Source organism: Scatophagus argus, chromosome 2 (genome assembly GCF_020382885.2).
Source record: "Scatophagus argus isolate fScaArg1 chromosome 2, fScaArg1.pri, whole genome shotgun sequence".
Lineage (NCBI taxonomy): Eukaryota > Metazoa > Chordata > Actinopteri > Scatophagidae > Scatophagus > Scatophagus argus.
In genome coordinates, this window is record NC_058494.1 from 16,334,012 (window position 1) to 16,340,941 (window position 6,930).

Genomic DNA, 6,930 nt, shown 5'->3' on the forward strand with positions numbered 1-6,930 from the left:
TGTTTTTCTTTTTTATGCTTTTGTTTGGTTTTACAGTTTCCTGTTTTGTTACTGTTCTTTTAGCAGTTACTCTGTGCTTCTAGTTTCGTTTACAGGTTGTGTTGGTGTTGGAGGATTTTCTTTGCTCACTGGAGGCTAGTGTCATGTGCTTTTCTTTTGTTTTTGGCATTGTTTTGATTTGTTATATTGTTTTATGTTCTTTTACTGTTTCTGTTAAGGTACCTGCAAGGGTTCAGCAAGGTTCCCTCTTGTTGAATTCTTCCTATCTTGGCACAATCAGGGAGTGTTATTCACTGATTGGTCAATGTAGGGTGGTGTCATCTTATGAAGTTTTTTGTTCTTATTTTTGGTTTTCATGTATTTATGTTTTCATTTCTTGCCTGTTTTATGCAGTTGTCATTCTTGTTGTTTTATTTTTGTTGTACTTTTCTGGTTTCTTTTACAATTTATGATGGTGCAGATTTGTTTTTCTTTTTTATGCTTTTGTTTGGTTTTACAGTTTACTGTTTTGTTAGTGTTTTTTTATCTGTTATTCTGTACTTCTAGTTTCGTTTACAGGTTGTGTTGGTGTTTCAGGATTTTCTTTGCTCACTGGAGACTAGTGTCATGTGCTTTTCTTTTGTTTCTGGCATTGTTTTGATTTGTTATATTGTTTTATGTTCTTTTACTGTTTCTGTTAAGGTACCTGCAAGGGTTCAGCAAGGTTCCCTCTTGTTGAATTCTTCCTATCTTGGTACAATCAGGGAGTGTTATTCACTGATTGGTCAATGTAGGGTGGTGTCATCTAATGAAGTTTTTTGTTCTTATTTTTGGTTTTCATGTATTTATGTTTTCATTTCTTACCTGTTTTATGCAGTTGTCATTCTTGTTGTTTTTTTTGTTGTACTTTTCTGGTTTCTTTTACAATTTCTGATGGTGCAGATTTGTTTTTCTTTTTTATGCTTTTGTTTGGTTTTACAGTTTACTGTTTTGTTACTGTTCTTTTAGCAGTTACTCTGTGCTTCTAGTTTCGTTTACAGGTTGTGTTGGTGTTGGAGGATTTTCTTTGCTCACTGGAGGCTGGTGTCATGATAAGCACATTGCTTTCTTTTGTTTTTGGCATTGTTTTGATTTGTTATATTGTTTTGTGTTCTTTTACTGTTTCTGTTAAGGTACCTGCAAGGGTTCAGCAAGGTTCCCTCTTGTTGAATTCTTCCTATCTTGGCACAATCAGGGAGTGTTATTCACTGATTGGTCAATGTAGGGTGGTGTCATCTTATGAAGTTTTTTGTTCTTATTTTTGTTTTTCCTGTATGTATGTTTTCATTTCTTGCCTGTTTTATGCAGTTGTCATTCTTGTTGTTTTTTTTGTTGTACTTTTCTGGTTTCTTTCACAATTTATGATGGTGCAGATTTGTTTTCTTTTTTATGCTTTTGTTTGGTTTTACAGTTTACTGTTTTGTTACTGTTCTTTTATCAGTTATTCCGTGCTTCTAGTTTCGTTTACAGGTTGTGTTGGTGTTTCAGGATTTTCTTTGCTCACTGGAGGCTGGTGTCATGTGCTTTTCTTTTGTTTTTGGCATTGTTTTGATTTGTTATATTGTTTTTTGTTCTTTTACTGTTTCTGTTAAGGTACCTGCAAGGGTTCAGCAAGGTTCCCTCTTGTTGAATTCTTCCTATCTTGGCACAATCAGGGAGTGTTATTCACTGATTGGTCAATGTAGGGTGGTGTCATCTTATGAAGTTTTTTGTTATTTTTGTTTTGTTTTACTTTTCTGGTTTCCTGGTTTCTTTTACAGTTCATGTTGGTGTTGATTTGATTTTCTTTCAATTCTCCTCCTCTTCCGCAGTCAGGGGGCGTTTTATTTTGACTGGCCATTGGAGGGTGGTTTCATGGTTTGTTTTTTTTTTTTTTTTTGGTTATTATTTGTTTTTATTTTTTTGGTTTTCATGTGGTTATGTATTTTTTCTTCATGTTGTGCAATAATTTTTATCACTGGATTTGTTTTGGAGGTTTTGTTGGAGTTCGAATTTGGAGGGTGCACGGCGCATATCAGTTATTCCTATTTTTTTGTTTGTTTTTTTTTTCCTCTTTTGCTTTTGTTTTGTGTTTCTGTCCTTTAACTGTCACTGTTAAGATACCCGAAAGTGTTCCTTTGCAAGGTTTCCTTTCGGGAGTTCCCATGTTATTTGATAAATCTGTTTTTTTGAGGTTTTTCTTTGCATACTACACGGTGATGCCGAGGTGGCTTATTTTATTATTAGAATAATCATATTTCTTGCCATTAATAACATATTAAGCCTTCAACTAAGATCTCTCTTTTGCACATTTCATTTAACTTTACAATTCTTTTTTTTAAGCTTTCCATTTTTATTAGTTAGGTATTAGTTACTGTCCCAATATTTATGTTATTATTGCTGTTGCTATGCATGTATATCTGTGTGCATCTCCCTCACTCCCGTCCCCTCCCTCTCTCTCTCCCTCTGCATCCTTAGCTTCCTCTCTCAACCCAACCAGTCAAGGCAGATGGCCGCCCACCTAGAGCTGGGGTCTGCTCCAAGGTTTTTGCCTTCTTAAAGGCAGTTTTTCCTGGCCACTGTTGCCATGTGCTTGCTTGCTTGGTCTACACCTACTCTCTTTGAAAACTGCCTTAACTTTTGTTTGATTTAGCACTACATAAATTAATTGAACTGAATTCTACCAATGCAATTTTTGTTCAGGTATTCAGGTTTCTGAGGTCCCAAATGTCATTTGTTGATGAACTTATGGGATCCTCTTAAACTTTTATTTTATTTTGTACTTTATAAATAAATTCATTTGAGTTGAGTATATAAGTATTTATGTTCTTGCTATTTCTATTCAAGTTTCCTCTGCTCATTTCCCCCATTAACGATCAACACTGGACAATGTGTAAAAATTCAACTACGAAATATAAGAGTTCTAAGTTGTTTCACTTCCTGCCTGAGACATGTACAGTAACCAAACCACTGAAATTTCAAACGTGGTTGCCATTCCAACAAATCCTGAAATTGCACTGACATCTATATTATATAAACGTAGAAGAGCATTTAGCAGACACACAACATAACTATGTAGCTGCCCAGACAACCTAGAATCTAGAAGACAGAGGGATACAGATGATGCGATTGTAACCATGTCTAACACTAAAATGCGATAAAAGGAATACATCTGTAAGTCTACATCCATTATGCTAGAGTTCTTTTATCAGTAACTGTTTATGGAAGGAGGAGAAAAAACAATGTCTGCACACCAACTGTTACAGAGTCAAACAATGGAGGTCCCAAGGTGCAGACACTGATGCAAGGGATAAAGTGAACAACAACTTTAATTAATAAACTTATTCATAAAAGGAACAGAAGCAGACAAAAGGCGGCTAGAATTCCAGGTAAAAGACTCCAAAATTACGAATAATCCGAATAACACAGGGAATACAGCAAATTCAGAAAACAGAGAGTTTCCTGAGTCCAACTGCTAACAAACACAATAGCACAGGTATATATTGGGAAGTGAACAAGACAGGTTAAACTAATCAGGGAAGGCAATCAAAAAAGGAGGGAAAACAGACCAAGTCTGGAAATGAAAAACTAAACAAGACACAAGGTGAGAAAATCTACAATATAAAATGGAAACTAACTAAACAGAAACTTGAAACCATGACTGCCAAGATTGGGTAGGCGTCGCTGACGCAGAAAAATACTGAACCCCGATGCAGAGTCAAAAGGAGCAGGCAGGCGTGTTGGAGATCCTAAAACAATTGTCTTTTATTTAACGAAGCTAAACTCAAAAAACACACTTACTGTGGCAAAAACTCCTGGGCAAACATGGCAAGGCGTGACAAGGTACAACAAAAGTTCCTGGCATGGCATGGAAAAATGCAGACACGCTGACAATGGTGACTGGGAAGACAAGGACTAAATAGACAAGACAATGAGACACAGGTGACACACATCAGGAGGGAGAAAGCAATCAAGAAAACCAAAGCAAAGCTACATGAATACAGGGCACACAGGGGAAGAGACACTTTCAAAATAAAACAGGACATGACAAAAACCTTGAACATAATACATGGAAGCACAAGACACACATGGAACATGGCACATGGACTCAAAAATCAAAAACAAACCATAACCAAAAACCAGGCATGACAATGACACTATAGATTTCAGTGCAAGGGTTCAGTGCAAGTCACAGCATACTGGCAGTGTTTGTGAACTGGCAAATACATTCTGCATATTACATTCTGTCATCTTGCATCAACTACAGTTCAACATGACATTACATTGCAGCATTTTTGGCTTTTCTTAAAATTGACAGGTTAATATGCAAAGTTTAAAATCAAAAAAATATTGTACTGTGATAGGATGCCACCTGTACAACAAGTCCAGTAGTGAAATTTCCTCTACTACTAAATATTCCACTGTCAACTGTCAGTGGTGTTATAACAAAGTAGAAGTGATTGGGAACGACTACAACTCAGCCATGAAGTGGTAGGCCACGTAAAATGACAGAGCTGGGTAAGCAGATGCTGAAGTGCATAATGCACAGAGGTCACCAACTTTCTGCAGAGTCAATCGTTACAGACCTCCAAACTTCACGTGGCCTTCAGATTAGCTCAAGCACAGTGCATAGAGAGCTTCATGGAATGGGTTTCCATGGCTGTGCAGCTGCATCCAAGCCATACATCAGCAAGTGCAATGCAAAGCGTCGGATGCAGTAGCGTCAAGCACGGCACCACCAAACTCAGCAGTGGAGATGCGTTCTCTGGAGTGATGAATCACACTTCTCCATCTGACAATCTTATGGATATCTATTGGCAGTTACCAGGAGAACGGTACTTTTCGGAATGCATTGTACTAAGTGTGAAGTTTGGCGGAGGGGGGATTATGGTGTGGGCTTGTTTTTCAGGAGCTGAACTTGGCCCCATAGTTCCAGTGAAAGGAACTCTGGATGCTTCAGCATACTAAGAGATTTTGGACAATTCCATGCTCCCAACTTTGTGGGAAGGGTTTGGGGATGGCTACTTCCTGTTCCAACGTGACTGCTCACCAGTGTACAATGCAAGGTCCATAAAGACATGGATGAACGAGTTTGGTGTGGAAGAACTAGACTTGCCTGCACGAGTCCTGACCTCAACCCGATAAAACACCTTTGGGATGAATTAGAGCGAAGACTGTGAGCCAGACCTTCTCGTCCAACATCAGTGTCTGACCTCACAAATGCGCTCCTGGAAGAATGGTCAAAAATTCCCATAAACACACTCCTAAACCTTGTGAAAAGCCTTCCCAGAAGAGTTGAAGCTGTTATAGTTGCAAAGGGTGGGCCCTTCATATTAAACCCTATGGATTAAGAATGGGATGTCAGTTAAGTTCATATGCGTGTAAAGACAGATGAGCGAATACTTTTGGCAATATAGTGTATCTAATTATCTATATTTTCTCGTTCTAATTTGCGACAGTATGATGTGAGATATAAATAAAACAGAATGTGATAAGTAATTCTTTTCTAGCTTATACTCAGCTAAAAACAGTACAAACAACATGCCCAAAACGTAAAACTGTTGTCAGTCAACTTAACTTGTTTGCAAATAATTGCAGTTTAGTTCATTTACATTGTTCACAGCATCCCAAATGAGTTTGACTTGTTGCCAACAATGCAAACCAAGCTCCTCAGGGAGGCTGAGGAGTGTGATCCCTCTGTAGTTGGAGCACACTGTCTGGCATTCCCAGTTTGCCACTCCAAGGGCAATGTCCCCGATGACCATGCAGTGTTGCAGAGGTGTGTCAGCCATGACAACCCCACAACATCCAGAGCCATGAGGTAACCTCATCCAATCCCGGGGCACCATGGAGTTGTTTTATAACTACCTCAGCGACTTCCACCCTGGTTTGGGCACCTGGTTAGGATGCCTCCTCCCGGGGCAGACCCAGGAAGTGATGGACGGAATATATCTCTCATCTGGCCTAGGAACGCCTTGGTATCCCCCCAGGACGAGTTGGTGGAAGTGGCCGGGGAGAGGACAGTCTGATCTTCCCTGCTGAAGCTGCTACCTTCGCAATTCGGATCAGTGGAGGAACACGACACAAGACGAAACAGCATCTCAGATTCTCTGTAATCTGGGTAACTCAATGACAACAAGTGCTGTTCTGCTTTCAGATGGGCTGAACAAATACATGGGCCTGAAATAAAGTTTTATGTCCTATCTTAATTCCATATCAATTAATTTATGAAGTAACTGTAACACATGATTCCTTAATTGAAGAATTATTATTTTAAGTGTGAACTAACAACATAAAGTCATAGTGACTTGATCATTTGTTTGAGTTGAGCAACAAGAATCCATGATATATCTTGCATTAATCGCATTAAAGCATGTGTCATGCATTGGTAAAACTTATCATATATATATGATTTGTTCCTTGATTATAAATGTTACTTAGACTTGTAGGCAGTACTTGGAAGATTAATACTACTAAATAAATGTTTTCATCAGTTTGTGTTAAAATTATGGTCCAGTTATCTCTTGTTTTGCTTGTGTTTTATTCCTTACCTTTTGTCTCTTAAAGTGAATCCATGTTTCTCTCACTTATGTTTTTTTCTTCTGTCCAAGTCTCTACTACTAAGAATGTATGATATGCAAGAACTCCACCTGAGGAGAGAAGAAGTTCAGAAATGTGTTTAATGAAAAATGAAACATCCTGTCCTCTGAATGTGGTGCGACATCCATTTCTGATGATGGTGTTAGCTGGTCACTGCTGGATCTGCTGTCAATTGGCTTGAACAGCTGAAGAGACTTGTGATGAATTTGTATCTGCACATGAGCATTGTGCTGATATTGACAGAAATATATAGTGATCATGGTAGAGCATCAATGCTTTCTCTCTGTCATGTATTACTTGTTTGAATAATACCTGTACATGAATAACATGTTG